This window comes from Clupea harengus, chromosome 19, assembly GCF_900700415.2.
Source record: "Clupea harengus chromosome 19, Ch_v2.0.2, whole genome shotgun sequence".
NCBI classification, from domain to species: Eukaryota; Metazoa; Chordata; class Actinopteri; order Clupeiformes; family Clupeidae; genus Clupea; species Clupea harengus.
Genome location: NC_045170.1, coordinates 951,441 through 967,794, shown reverse-complemented (window position 1 = coordinate 967,794; position 16,354 = coordinate 951,441). Strand labels below are relative to the sequence as shown.

The following is a 16,354-nucleotide window of genomic DNA, read 5'->3' as shown; positions in this document are numbered from 1 at the left end:
CAGATACTGCTCTTATAGCATCAGATACTGCTCTTATAGCATCAGATACTGCTCTTATAGCCAAGCGTCAGATACTGCTCTTATAGCATCAGATACTGCTCTTATAGCCAAGCATCAGATACTGCTCTTATAGTGTCAGATACTGCTCTTATAGCCAAGCGTCAGATACTGCTCTTATAGCATCAGATACTGCTCTTATAGCGTCAGATACTGCTCTTATAGCGTCAGATACTGCTCTTATAGCGTCAGATACTGCTCTTATAGCATCAGATACTGCTCTTATAGCATCAGATACTGCTCTTATAGCATCAGATACTGCTCTTATAGTGTCAGATACTGCTCTTATAGCCAAGCATCAGATACTGCTCTTATAGCATCAGATACTGCTCTTATAGCATCAGATACTGCTCTTATAGCGTCAGATACTGCTCTTATAGCGTCAGATACTGCTCTTATAGCCAAGCATCAGATACTGCTCTTATAGCATCAGATACTGCTCTTATAGCCAAGCATCAGATACTGCTCTTATAGCCAAGCGTCAGATACTGCTCTTATAGTGTCAGATACTGCTCTTATAGCATCAGATACTGCTCTTATAGTGTCAGATACTGCTCTTATAGCATCAGATACTGCTCTTATAGCGTCAGATACTGCTCTTATAGCGTCAGATACTGCTCTTATAGCCAAGCGTCAGATACTTTTCTCATAGCATCAGATACTGCTCTTATAGTGTCAGATACTGCTCTTATAGCATCAGATACTGCTCTTATAGCATCAGATACTTCTCTTATAGCCAAGCGTCAGATACTGCTCTTATAGCCAAGCGTCAGATACTGCTCTTATAGCGTCAGATACTGCTCTTATAGCGTCAGATACTGCTCTTATAGCGTCAGATACCGATCTTATAGCATCAGATACTGCTCTTATAGCATTAGCATTAGGAAGTTTTGATAACCTTGTTAGTAAATTTGGTGTTCCAAACCATGATGCGTGTGTGTGTGTGTGTGTGTGTGTGTGTGTGTGTGTGTGTTTGGTGTTCCAAACCATGATGCATGTGTGTGTGTGTGTGTTTAGTGTTCCAAACCATGATGCATGTGTGTGTGTGTGTGTGTGTGTGTGTGTGTGTGTGTGTTGTTCCAAACCATGATGTGTGTGTGTGTGTGTGTGTGGTGTTCCAAACCATGATCTATTTGAACTCATGAGCCAGACTGAAGAAACTGTTTCCTGTTCCAGATGATTCTTGTAGCAGGTGTTCCCTGTCCCCAACAGCCCACGTACACACACACACACACACACACACACACACACACACACACATTCGTCCCCAGCAGACCACGCACGCACACACACACACACACACACACACACACACACACACACACACACATACACACACACACACACATTTGTCCCCAGCAGACCGTGTACACACACACACACACACACGCACATCTGTCCCCAGCAGACCACGTACACACACACACACACACACACACACAGACATGCACACACACTTGTCCCCAGCAGACCACGTACACACACACACACTTGCACGTGTGTGTGTGTGTGTGTGTGTGCGTGTGTGTGTGTGTATGTCAACATAACTCCATGTCCCTTGATTGGTATATTTGGTGTGTCTCCTGTGGTGGGCAAGTTTACCAGGCTTACCTTGTCGCATTTGCTGCTCTTATAGCCAAGCATCAGATACTGCTCTTATAGCCAAGCATCAGATACTGCTCTTATAGCATCAGATACTGCTCTTATAGCATCAGATACTGCTCTTATAGCGTCAGATACTGCTCTTATAGCGTCAGATACTGCTCTTATAGCGTCAGATACTGCTCTTATAGCATCAGATACTGCTCTTATAGCATCAGATACTGCTCTTATAGCATCAGATAATGCTCTTATAGCGTCAGATACTGCTCTTATAGTGTCAAATACTGCTCTTATAGCATCAGATACTGCTCTTATAGCATCAGATACTGCTCTTATAGCATCAGATACTGCTCTTATAGCGTCAGATACTGCTCTTATAGCATCAGATACTGCTCTTATAGCATCAGATAATGCTCTTATAGTGTCAGATACTGCTCTTATAGTGTCAGATACTGCTCTTATAGCATCAGATACTGCTCTTATAGCGTCAGATACTGCTCTTATAGCCAAGCATCAGATACTGCTCATATAGCGTCAGATACTGCTCTTATAGCGTCAGATACTGCTCTTATAGCATCAGATACTGCTCTTATAGCCAAGCGTCAGATACTGCTCTTATAGCATCAGATACTGCTCTTATAGCGTCAGATACTGCTCTTATAGTGTCAGATACTGCTCTTATAGCGTCAGATACTGCTCTTATAGCGTCAGATACTGCTCTTATAGCGTCAGATACTGCTCTTATAGCATCAGATACTGCTCTCATAGTGTCAGATACTGCTCTTATAGCGTCAGATACTGCTCTTATAGCGTCAGATACTGCTCTTATAGCATCAGATACTGCTCTTATAGCGTCAGATACTGCTCTTATAGTGTCAGATACTGCTCTTATAGCATCAGATACTGCTCTTATAGCGTCAGATACTGCTCTTATAGCGTCAGATACTGCTCTTATAGCATCAGATACTGCTCTTATAGCGTCAGATACTGCTCTTATAGCCAAGCGTCAGATACTGCTCTTATAGCCAAGCGTCAGATACTGCTCTTATAGCGTCAGATACTGCTCTTATAGCATCAGATACTGCTCTTATAGCGTCAGATACTGCTCTTATAGCATCAGATACTGCTCTTATAGCCAAGCGTCAGATACTGCTCTTATAGCGCCAGATACTGCTCTTATAGCCAAGCGTCAGATACTGCTCTTATAGCCAAGCGTCAGATACTGCTCTTATAGCGTCAGATACTGCTCTTATAGCATCAGATACTGCTCTTATAGCCAAGCGTCAGATACTGCTCTTATAGCGTCAGATACTGCTCTTATAGCCAAGCGTCAGACACTGCTCTTATAGAATCAGATACTGCTCTTATAGCATCAGATACTGCTCTTATAGCATCAGATACTGCTCTTATAGTGTCAGATACTGCTCTTATAGCGTCAGATACTGCTCTTATAGCATCAGATACTGCTCTTATAGCCAAGCGTCAGATACTGCTCTTATAGCATCAGATACTGCTTTTATAGCATCAGATACTGCTCTTATAGTGTCAGATACTGATCTTATAGCATCAGATACTGCTCTTATAGCGTCAGATACTGCTCTTATAGCCAAGCGTCAGATACTCCTCTCCACCTCCCTCATCAGTCACCTCCCTCTCTGCTGATGACCATGCAACTGTCTCAATTGAAAGAATTACATTCATATCAAATTTTATATTAAAAAATGTATTTGCATATTGTTAGATTTAAACTATATCTACGTGTTGGTTTAGAGAGAATCAAGTGAAAGACCGCCACGAAGCAATAGGTTTGAATACAGTTGAGTTTACTGAGTTTCAAGAGATGTACAAATACAGTCTTAGGTGAGTTCACAAAGAGCTCTGTCACCGACGACTGGAGAAGGCGTTCTGACATCATTGTACACAGATCAGTCTTTTTAACCTCAGTCGCCACAATGTTGCTTAATCATGGATCCCCTGAGGAGCTGTAACTAACTAACTCTTTAACAATGGGGCCTCAGTTTGAGAACCTCAATTCTCACAGTTCGGCTATTAATCTTATCTTGTCCATGTCCCATGGTGCTCTTTCTGACCTAAAAAGTTGTAAGTTACGGCCACTGTCACTTCTGGCCAGTGCTGGCCCTGTCAGATTCCACACCAGCAGCGACACCTCAGGCTAACAGGCCTCTTTTCTCAGAACTGTGAAATTAGTTATTAATTTGTTTGCTGCTTGAGCTGAACTGCTTGAAATGAACTTGAACTGAACTGCTTGTTGATGACTAAACATTGGTGAAATCAATAAACTTGATTTTCTCTTACAATATTTTTAAAGAAATGGAATTTAAGTGGCTGAATCAAAGTTAGTCAAAGTGTGTGTGTGTGTGTGTGTGTGTGTGTACCTCACTGAAGGCCGAAGCAGAATGAGAGGAGTGTGTGATGAATGACGTGGGTATCATATAAACCATCATATCATATACACCATGGTGTTGATTGTTGCATGGCTCCAATTGCATCTCCACCCTGTTTGTGTGTGTGTGTGTGTGTGTGTGTGTGTGTGTCTGTGTGTGTGTGTGTGTGTGTGTGTGCATCTCCACCCTGTTTGTGTTTGTTTAATATTACATTTATCTCTCCATCATATTGAACACGTGATGTTGCAGGCAAAGGTGTGTGTGTGTGTGTGTGTGTGTGTGTGTGTGTGTGTGTGTGTGTGATGTTGCAGGCAAAGGTGGTGCTTCATTTACTCCTCAATGCCTTCTACTCTTTCATGCCCTCTGGTGTACATTGCTGGTACTGCACTGCACTGCTGCTTTGCCCTCTGTTGGTGCACTTACCTCTGATCTCCTGCAGGCAGCGCTGAAGAGCGCACAGTGCTGGAGAAGGCGGAGCAGTACGGTTGCCAGTGGCAACGTGTGGAGCCTCCACCGGCAGACATGGAGCTGATTTTACCCGCCCTGGAGGTGAGAGTTGGGGACGATACCAGCTCCGGGAGACTTTGGAGCTAAAGAACCACAGTGGACAGCGCCGCACGCTTCATGTCTATGTCAGCGGTTCCGTGGTGTTCTACACAGGAGTGCCCAGCACTGAGGTTGTCTTCAAGAACCCCACCCTTAGTGTGGAACCACAGAGTGGTGAGACACGTGTGTGTGTGTGTGTGTGTGTGAGTGTGTGAGTGTGTGTGTGTGTGTGTGTATGTGTTACCCACTGTACCAGATCACACTTGCCATCACATTTTCATACATAGATATCACCGCATACACAGCCCCATACACCGCCTCTTGTCTTGCTCTCACAGCGGTGGCGGTGTTTGATTTTGCCATGATTATGGTCTTGTATTCTTCATAAGCGTTTATGATCTTCTCCTGCTCACCAGGGTAGAAAAAAAGAGGCACTTTCATTGAGTTTAGACGCCATTTTACCGTCAGAAAATCATGGTTTTGGTAATCGACCTGTACTGCCTTTTGAAGTAGGACGTGCACGCGCAATTGCCCTGATAAGTTTAGCTTGGTTGAAATTAACCACATGATGCGGACCAGCCTTTGACGAGCCGATATATCCTGTTCTCAATCATCTTGCTAATGTTAACGGGCTAATAGGACAATTGATTAACTTATCTTACGACGAACTGGGCCCTGAAGGATGTAGATGTGTGTGTGGAGGGGCCTGGAGTGATGACGCCTCACCACAAGATCCACAGGTGGAACAAATACACATACAGACACACAAACACACACACACACACACACACACACACAGACATACACACACACACACACACACACAGACACACAGGCACACAAACACGCACACACACACACACAGAGACTCACACACACACACACACACACACAGACACACAGACCTCCAAGCCTTACATGCAGAGCACATCTGAGACAGCATCTTGTGAAGTACTCTGGCACCTTGTCATAGTACTGCTCATATCTTGATGATTGTTTGTCACTGTGTGCTGTACATCACATGAACACTAATGACAGTAAGCCCAGAATGATGTTTCTACCCAGGTAATAAGGAGACAGGATAACTGGACACTTGCTTTGCCTGGGAAGGACTAGCCAACACCCACCACCACATCCACTCTTCCTATCCTGTGGCTTTCACTCTGCCTGTCATAGCTGAACACTCATGGCCCCATTCACACCATGATCAGACAGACGCTACAAGTCAAAATTACATCTGTCCCATTTTTGATCTGTAAATATGAGTCCTTAAGGGAAGCACAGGTTTGAAGCATGTTTTCAACAAGCAGTACAGGTCAGAGTGTGCTGGTTGGTTGGCCAGTCTAGTTCAGTGGTTTCTTTAGTACATTTGTGTTAAAGCTTTCCCAGGCATCCAAGCACAAACCTGTTGCAGTTGAGGGTTTGTATTTCAACAAATACTGTGATCTCTTCCCAGACATAGGATGGAGGACAAGGATGAGGTTGTAAACCTTTCTATGTCATGACTACAATTAGCCATCTTGACATTCACTGTAGATAAGGAGGAGACGAATCAGACTGTCATAATGTCATGGTGTTTCCACTGGTAGTCAGAGAAATGCTCTAAACTGCTAAATGAAACTCACTGTTTTATGTGAACTTCACCACTACATGCTATATGGAGCTTTACATTTTAGACTTGCCTCAAGTGGCTGCCTAGTTTTACCTAAAGCATCACTGAGTGGAAAGAAAGAAAGAAAGAAAGCGAACTTAGGAGTTAAATACAAAAAAACTCAAAAATACCTAAACCTTGGGAACAACACGGAGCAAATGACTAACCTTGGAATGCCAAAGGAGCAGGGGAGAGAATATTCCGGAGCTTGAATTGAGTTCTGTCCATTCAAGACGAGCCCAGATAACAAGTGAGGGGCGTGAGGAGTTGAAGTGGAGTGGGGGGCCCTCCTATTATGTTCAAATTTTACCCACATCTATTATGCTTGGGGTCAATTTGACCCCAGCAATTTAAACCTCCAAAAAATTATTATAATTCTTTTTTTTTACCCAAGTTTATGTGTCAGGTACTTTAGGTTTGTTTGTTGACTACCTAAATAGCCCTTAAAAATAAAACAATATCCCCACCCACTCCCTTTATACATCCAGAATACATGTTACGCGACTATGGAGAAATATGCAGATCCCCATAAAATCTCACTGATTGACCTAAAACTGGAAAGAGATATCCTTCTGGTGTTTTTATGGCTTCATATTATTTCTAAGTACATATTGTTGTTATCTATAACATTTGGAATAAAAAACTATTTCTTTTATCAAGAAAAGTAACAATGTGATGAAAAAAGTTGATATTTCTTATATATTTTATACAATTAAAACAGCCTGGGGTCAAATTGACCCCAAACAACACCTATGCGTAAAGTATGTGTACAGGACATTGAAAACATATCATCATGTTAATTTTGTGTTTACCCAGTTTTCCCCATTAAATTAGGAAAAGTCATTAAATATGAAGCAAAACAAATTATGTCAAACATTTATTTAGAGACGTTAAACATTGAATGGGGTCAAATTGACCCCAAACATAATAGGAGGGTTAAGGCATGTGGGAAATTATGGAATGCAATCTCTGGATATCGTACTACACACTTTGGAAGTATGCCTAGGAAATATGTGAAAATTATGTGTATAGATTGTTTTTTAATCTTTGGAATTATATATACACAGGTGGAAGCTTATGGACTGGTCCAGTCGGGGGACTGGTGATGGGTTATGGTTCTTAAAACAAAATAATCTCCAGCCAATAGGGCTGAGAGGTGAAGGGGTTAAGTGTGTTGTATCGTATTAACTGTTTTGCAGGACCACTAGGCGGTGGGACTACCACAATTCGAGGGAGCTGAGTTGTAGTGGGGACCATTCAGATGTAGCAGCTGGACCTGGGTGAAGGGCTGCCAAGGTCATGGACATGCTGCGGTGGATGGATGTGTCTACCCTTGGGGGAAGTTAAACTGATGGAGCTCAACATGGTCAGAGGAGGCTTTCCGGCAGACTCAGATGGAGGACCTCATCAGTGGAACTTATAAGAAGATGTTTGTTGTGGGACATCCATAACAATTCTACAACAGCACGCAGAACATCCATACATATTAAGACTGTACCACTTGCATAACATTGCATACATAATTGGATGTGTATTGTTTATATTTATATTGCTTGTTTTGTTTGTTTTAATGTTTGGGTTTCTGTATGTTTGTTTGTATTGTATTTTTGTATGTTTCTTTATATGTTACACAACACTGCATTCAGAAACTGATGGAAAAGAGGATGTGCATGGTTGCCTTTCGCAGCCTGCGGAATGCAGGTGTCGCTGTACAGGACAGGGCAGTGGGTTCAGTTTTCACCTTAAAATAAGAAGGTTTTTGTTCTCACCTGTGGGGATAGGGGCATGGCATCTCGGGAGTAAAGGAACACCAGAATGTGGATACTGATATTGTTACACCTAAGTTTATCCATGTGAATGGAGATTGAACGAAACGCACGACACTGCATACAAAATAGGATTCTGGTTGTATTACATTTAGTATGTTCTGTAAACATTACTGTATGCTCATCTAGGACCACCCTAGTGAGACTGTTGTATTGTATGGGGGTATTAATATTGAGTTAGATGAAGTGAATAGACTGTTTAAAATAATGCTAAAACTGGGTTTTGATGTATAGGAGTTCAAATGTACTTGTTTCATCATATGATAGATTGATAGTGTGTATTTGATAGAGTTATGAAAATATGGTTTAGTGTGTCCATATGGACACAAAGGGGGGAATATGTGGGATATTTTAATATGATTCAGAAGGAAGGTCAGACACGATGTTAGAAAAGGGGTTTGGCCCACCGGGTAGAGGTTGGGTCATGATACACATTTTAAGCTTTCTGATTGGATGGAGTCAGGTTAGAAGTTAATGATGTGATTGGATACAGGTTCAGCCATTCAGGGCTTTAGGGGGAGTGTCATGTTAAGTTTAAATGTCCAAGCGCGACTTTAGGCAGACAGAAATATTCCTAGGACTTTCTCTTATTGTGGTTTAAGATCTTCAATAAACCCTGCTTAAAGAATTCACCATCTGCTGTTCGACTCCTGCTTAAATGGGACCGCGTGTGTGTATATTTTAGACACGACAAAACAAATCATAAAATGTTAAAGTTAATATAATGTTCATAGTTTGAAGTTAAAAAGTTTGAAGCTGTAGTTGGAAGCCATGTGTTTTGTATGTATTTATATTTATAATATACTTTAAACAGTTAATATATTGTTCAACTTAAAGAAAAACAATTGCCTTGGCAATAAAAAAAGCCTTTCTTTAATGTCGTCAATCGTCGCTTTGTGCTTAAAAAAAAAAAAGTATCGGTTCAGGCACCGTTATCGTTTTAAAAGTATCGGAAAAAACCCAAACGACACCCATCCCTAGTGAGCAGTTGAAGTGGAGTGGGGGGGGGGGGGGGGAGTGACAGGACATCAGGGGACTGTGAACGTGACGGAGGGGAGTTGGATCCAGAGGGGGCGTGGCAGGAGTAGGGCTCAGTGTTGGCGTGACTACGTGCTACATGTAGCTTAGCATCTTAGACTCGCCTCAAGTGGCTGCCTAGTTTTACCTAAAGCGTCATTGTGCAGCAACAATAGCAACAAAGAGAGAGAAAATGAGTGAAAAGTCTCTGGTTGAACTTGAACACTTTCAGGAAACGCACCCCTGCACTCCCCACAGCACCCAGCACCCGAGCCACAAGTGTTTCATCTCCGACTAAAGACTGAGCACAAAGCATCCTGATCACGGGATAATGGGGAATCTCACACACACTATTTTCAGTGTCAATTCCAAATGACAAATACAAATATAGAATTATTGAACATTGAACATTAATTTGTTCTCATCGGTCATGTTATTTATGTCATGTCATGTTTATTATCAATATTAGAATTAAGGAATATTAATGAAAACATTCTGTATACACTACTGGCACAATTGTTCTTTGTTACTTAAAAAAAACATACATATTGCTTCAAATAGTAAGGTGACGCAAGTAGTATACAAGGGAGAGAGAAATATATTTACAGTCCAGTGGAGTACAGAGATAGGAGTAACATCATTTCTTCCTAAACAAAGACAGGTACAGTGGAAAGGAGCTGTTGGACAACTACTATATATCATATATGCAGTGACTTCAACATGTCACTAATCATTCCAGTAACTAAAGAGAAATCATTTTGACATCAGATGTCATTATTTGTTTTATACACAATAGAGAGGAATATTTAATGTGGAATAAAATGTGAATGGATTCATGACAGTCCAGATATGTTGATATGTTTACAGTTTGGATCTTTCTGAAGTTCAGAGAACAGCTGCAGTGTTGAGGGTCCAGGCTCATTCAAACTCAGCTGAAGCTCTCTGAGGGCTGATGGGTTTGATCTCACTGCTGATGCTAAAGATCTGAAGCCTTCATTTGTAATACTACAGTACTGTAGGCTGTAGAGAGAAAGAAGGAAAGACTCTATTAGATCAGCTGTGTGTGAGTGTGTTTATGCGTGTGTGTGTAAGTGAGTGTGTCAATATGTGTGTGTGTGTGTAAGTGTGTGCAAGTATGTGTGTATGTCTGTCTGTTCTTGTAACTGTGTGTGTTTGCAAGTATGTGTGTGTGTATGTGTGTGTGTGAGAGTGTTTATGACTGTGTGTTTTTAAGTGTGTGTGTGTAAGTGTGTGTGTTTGTGTGTCTGTGCATTTGTGTGTGTCTGTGCATGTGTGTCTGTGTGTATAATAAAGATGGAAAATCAGAGTGATAAGAAGTGTTTACTGCTGAATTAATAGTGGCCCTTTACATATGAAGAGCATGATAAGTCACTGTCACTGTCAAATCCACTGCTATCAACTCAGTATTTGGTCTTGTGATACTCACTCTAGTTTTTCCAGTTTACAGTTGGGATCCTCCAGAAGAGAAGAAAGATGCTTCACTCCTGAGTCTCCTGCTTTACTCCCACTCAGTCCCAGATCTCTCATGTGTGAGGGGTTTGATCTCAGTGCTGATGCAAGATAACTGAAGCACTCTTCGGTAATACTGCAGTCTGACAGGCTGTAGAGAGAAAAGGAAAACATTATTTATATTACCGTAAATCCTCAAATAAAGACCGGGATTCAATTAGAGGCCGGGCTTCAGATAGTAGCCGGGGGCGTGGTTGATACGGACAAATAAAGGCCGGGCCCCGTATACAAGCCGGGGGTAAAAAAAGGTACAGGTAGCCTATTTTACTGTAGCCTACCAGCATCAGTCCATCAGCACAAAGCAGACATCACAATTTAATTGAATGCATTTCATAAATACATGTTCTCCTCATGTTTAATGTTGCATGGCTGTTTGCAATAAAAAAATAAATGTTTCAGCCTACAAGGCGAATTTGTTATTATACAGTTACTTGCCTAAACGATAGAAGACAATCCTTCAAAAGACCTCTTTTTAATGATTTTGTTGCCGTTTCGTGATTTCCGCTAAGACATTTTTTTTCTTCAGGCTAATAGAACTTTAACGTCCCAGGGGTTGCGTAGCAACCCATTCATTGCTGACTTCAAGTTACAATGACTTTCTGCTACGTTAAATGACTGACTTCTTGCGGAATGATATGAAAGATGTGAAGCACAAAACCCGTTGCATATGACAGCTGTCATTAACTTTTCGAGATGGTGAATATCAATAAATTACAGACCTGCTAACGTTGGGGTGCCCCATTCAAATCAACGGAACTTTTTTTTTTTTAACATTTTGAAGAGCCGTAAGAAATAAAGGCCTACCCCTAATACAAGCCTGCCCCAAATACAGGCCGGTGCGCTGTGCAGCCAAAGTAAATAAAAGCCCCGGCCACTATTTGAGGATTTACGTATTAGAATTTTAGTTTTTGATGAGAATTACAAAAATCTATATATATATATATATATTATAAGTGAGTGATTGTACGTTTTTATGTTTGAGTATGTGTATATCTGTGTGTGCGCATTCATGTAAGTATGTTTTTAATTGTGTGTGTGTGTAAGTATGTGTGTTGGTGTGTAAGGGTTTGTGTGTGTGTGTGTGTGTGTAAAAAGAAAATGGAAAATCAGAGTGATAAGAAGTGTTTACTGCTGAATTAATAGTGACCCTTTACATGTGAAGAGCATGATAAGTCACTGTCACTGTCAAATCCACTGCTATCAACTCAGTATTTGGTCTTGTGATACTCACTATAGTTTCTCCAGTTTACAGTTGGGATCCTCCAGAAGAGAAGATAGATGCTTCACTCCTGAGTCTCCTGCTTTACTCCCATCCAGCCCCAGCTCTCTCATGTGTGAGGGGTTTGATCTCAGTGCTGATGCAAGATAACTGAAGCCCTCTTCTGTAATACTGCAGTCTGGCAGGCTGTAGAGAGAAAAGGTTAAACAAATTCCATTTTAGACAAACAATATGAAAAGGAATGTGTTTGTAAGTATGTATGTATGAGTGTGTGTTTCAGAGTGTGTGTGTGTAATGTGTGTGTATGTGTAATAAAGATGGGAAATCAGAGTGATAAGAAGTGTTTACTGGTGGATTAATAGTGACCCTTTACATGTGAGGAGCATGATAAGTCACTGTCACTGTCAAATTTACTGATATCAACTCAGTATTTGGTCTTGTGATACTCACTCTAGTTTCTCCAGTTTACAGTTGGGATCCTCCAGAAGAGAAGAAAGATGCTTCACTCCTGAGTCTCCTGCTTTACTCCCATCCAGCCGCAGCTCTCTCATGTGTGAGGGGTTTGATCTCAGTGCTGATGCAAGAGAACTGAAGCCCTCTTTTGTAATACTGCAGTTTATCAGGCTGTAGAGAGAAAAGGAAAATATTATTTATATTATTAGAATTTTTGTTTTTGATGAGAATTACAAAAATCTATATATATATATATATATATTATGTGTGAGTGATTGTACATTTTTATGTATGAGTGTGTGTATATCTGTGTGTGCGCGTGCATGCAAGTGTGTTTTTAATTGTGTGTGTGTGTAAGTAGGTTTGTTGGTGTGTAAGGGTATGTGTGTGTGTGTGTGTGTGTGTGTGTGTGTCTGTAACAAAGATGGAAAATCAGAGTGATAAGAAGTGTTTACTGCTGAATTAATAGTGACCCTTTACATGTGAAAAGCATGATAAGTCACTGTCACTGTCAAATTTACTGATATCAACTCAGTATTTGGTCTTGTGATACTCACTATAGTTGCTCCAGTTTACAGTTGGGATCCTCCAAAAGAGAAGAAAGATGCTTCACTCCTGAGTCTCCTGCTTTACTTCCCCACATCCACAGCACTCTCATGTGTGAGGGGTTTGATCTCAGTGCTGATGCAAGAGAACTGAAGCCCTCCTCTGTAATAAAGCAGTTTATCAGGCTGTAGAGAGGAAAGGAAAACATTGTTTTTTCCCTTTTTGGACAAAAGAACATGACAAGGAATAAAAAAATTCTAAAAAATAACAATTGATAAATATGTAAGTATGTATGTGGGTGTGTGTTTGTGTGTGTGTGTATTAGTGTGTGCGCCTCTGTGTCTGTCTGTGTGTATGTGTGTCTGTGTTTGAAAGTGTGTGTGTTTGTGGAGGTGTGTGTGTGTGTCTTTCTGTGCTTGTAATTGTGTGTGTTTGCAAGTGTGTGTTTCTGTGTGTGTAATTGTGTGTGTGTGTAAGTATTTTTGTGTGTGTAAGAGTGTGTGTGGGTGTATGTGTGTGCGTGTTTTTGTATAAGTGTGTCTGTTGTGACGACCCCGCCTCTTCTGGTGGCTGGGAGAGCTACTTGTCTTTGTATTACAGATGCCCCGCAGGTGTGGCCAGCTCGTTCGTTATTGGGAACACCTGGGTCTGCTACTATAAGAGCACCGCCCACGGATTTCATGGGAGATTCAGAGAGAGAGAGATCGCGTGGAAGCCTTGCTCCCTACTGCTCGTCTTGCGCAATGCTCATCGCTCCGTACCTACTGAGATACAACATTCCATCTACTGCCCTAGCATGCATACATACACGACAACCTTACTGATTCACTGACTGCCCCATCTCACCGTAGTTTGGCCTGGTAATATAACCCTAGTCGCTAAATAAAATCATACTGTTTGGCGTTAAATCCTGTGTGACTCTCTGTTATTTGGCATGCCTGTGAGCCGGGCATGACAAATTGGGGGCTCGTTCTGTTTTGAATTCTGAGTTGTTTTTAGAGGATTGCACTAAAGACCAGATGTTAAAAATTGCAGACCATTATGAGATAGTCATCAGTGATAAGAGGCTGAAAGATACGGTAAAATCGATATTGATGGCGAACTTGCAGGAGCGGAAAGTGTTGCCGGGTAAACCAGGAAGCGTTGTGGGGGATGCTCCTGGTAGTACAAGTTTTACTTTTGAACAACAGAAGGAGTTGCTATTGTTGCAAATGGCGCACGACAAAATTAAGTGCGAGGCAGAGCAGGATCGGATCAGCTTGGAGCGTGAGAAGTTGAGTTTGCTCAGAGAAGGTAGGTTGAGCAGGGAAGATATGCAAGCGTTAGGTGGAGAGAGGGTTTCTGCACATAGCCGGGTGCCGCATTTTGATCTGGTGGGGAACTTGAAGCATGTTCCAAAGTTTAATGAGAAGGACCCTGAGACTTTTTTTTCGTTATTTGAAAGAGTGGCGGACGCTAGGGGTTGGCCTGGTGCGGATCGCACGGTTATGTTACAGTGCGTACTGACCGGGAAGGCGCAGGAGGCATATGCAGCGTTGTCGGTGACGGATACTGTGAGTTATAAATCGGTGAAGGAGGCGGTGCTTAAGGTCTATGAGATGGTGCCGGAGGCCTATCGTCAGCGGTTCAGGGAGGGTAGGAAAGAGGACAAGCAGTCCTACCTGGAGTTTGCACGAGAGCTGGTGATTACTTTTAATCGTTGGCGTACAGCTTGTAGTGTAGGAAACTTTGAGGAGTTATGCGACCTGGTCCTACCGGAACAGTTTAAAAGTTCAGTTCCCTGTCCTATTGCCACCTATATAACGGAACAACAGTCAAAAACAGTGGGTGAGGCAGCTGCATTAGCAGATCAGTATGCTTTGACACACCGCAGTGACTGGGTAAAGGTGCCTAGTGGGCCTAGGGAAGGTGCAGTTGGGCGTGGAGCTTGGTCTGTGGGGTCAGGCATGCCTGAAGTGAATTTAGGCAAATTGGCGTGACGTAGAGAGAGTGTGTCACTTTTGTGGGAAAAAGGGGCATGTGAAAGCGGACTGCTATGCTCTTAAGAACCGGAGTAAACCGATGAGTGTAGAGTCGTGCGTTATCCGCTCCAGTGGTAAGGGTGGTTCCGGATCAATGTTCTCGTCGGGTGTGTGAGAAAGGTCCTGGTGATTATTTGCCTTTTGTCTCAGCCGGTTTCGTTTCCTTGACGAGAGACAGTGAGAAGGTGCCGGTTAAAATCCTAAGAGATACCGGCGCATTAAGTTCATTTATTCTGGCATCAGTTCTCCCTTTCTCAGAGCAGTCTGATACTGGCGAGACGGCACTGGTACGGGGTATGGGATTGTCTGTGGTGTCTGCTCCAGTGCACCGACTGCAGCTGTTCTCAGATTTGGTGCAGGGGGAGGTGTGCCTCGCAGTGCGCCCGGCGTTTCCGGTGGAAGGAGTCCAGCTTGTTCTTGGGAATAGGCTAGCTGGTGGGCATGTATGGTCGGATGTTCCTCCAAGCACGGTGGTGGGTTCTCCCCCTCGGTGAGTGGCAGTGACGGAGAGGGAAGAGTCTCATGGTTTGATCCGGCAGGTTAAGATGAAGGAGTGTCTATCAGGCGTGTGTGTGTAAGGTAGTGTCTGTGCGTAAGGCATGCTGGGGTGTGAGTTAGTGTCTGTTCATCAGGCAAGTAAGGTAGGGTCTGTGTATCAGTCCTGCTCGGGTGTGAGTTAGTGTCTGTTTATCAGGCAAGTAAGGTAGGGTCTGTGCATCAGGCCTGCTGGGGTGTGAGTTAGTGTCTTTATCAGGCATGTTGGTGTGAAAGGTGTTGTCTGTGATTCAGGCATATCAAGGCGACCCAGGCCCTGTTGGGTGGTGCTTGTGGCTTGGTGTTATTTTTTTTACTTGTGTGGTGTTAATCTCTCCTCTTCCTCATGCAGGGTACTACCCGGATCCTGGTGCTGCGGTTGAGGGGGGGGGTGTTGCTCACAGGTGGAACAGCCGTTCTGGAAAAGTTTATTTTTGTTGTCGTGGTTCCGGTTAGAACCCCGTTCTTATGGGGGGGGGGGGGGGGGGGGTGACGACCCCGCCTCTTCTGGTGGCTGGGAGAGCTACTTGTCTTTGTATTACAGATGCCCCGCAGGTGTGGCCAGCTCGTTCGTTATTGGGAACACCTGGGTCTGATACTATAAGAGCACCGCCCACGGATTTCATGGGAGATTCAGAGAGAGAGAGAGATTGCGTGGAAGCCTTGCTCCCTACTGCTCGTCTTGCGCAATGCTCATCGCTCTGTACCTACTGAGATACAACATTCCATCTACTGCCCTAGCATGCATACATACACGACAACCTTACTGATTCACTGACTGCCCCATCTCACCGTAGTTTGGCCTGGTAATATAACCCTAGTCGCTAAATAAAATCATACTGTTTGGCGTTAAATCCTGTGTGACTCTCTGTTATTTGGCATGCCTGTGAGCCGGGCATGACACTGTGTTTTTAAATGTGTCTGTATGTGTGTGTGTGAGTATGTGC

The 16,354-nt window shown here is 42.8% G+C and overlaps 1 long non-coding RNA gene across 1 annotated transcript; it reads right to left on the bottom strand.

Annotated features, from left to right (window-relative positions):
• Positions 1-9,595: 9,595 nt before the first annotated feature.
• On the bottom strand, positions 9,596-11,919 carry LOC122133804. The gene is made up of 3 exons (XR_006153000.1): positions 11,866-11,919; positions 10,552-10,725; positions 9,596-10,124 (listed from the first exon to the last, which is right to left on the bottom strand). It is a non-coding gene; the product is annotated as an uncharacterized LOC122133804 (long non-coding RNA).
• Between the last annotated feature and the right edge of the window lie 4,435 nt (positions 11,920-16,354).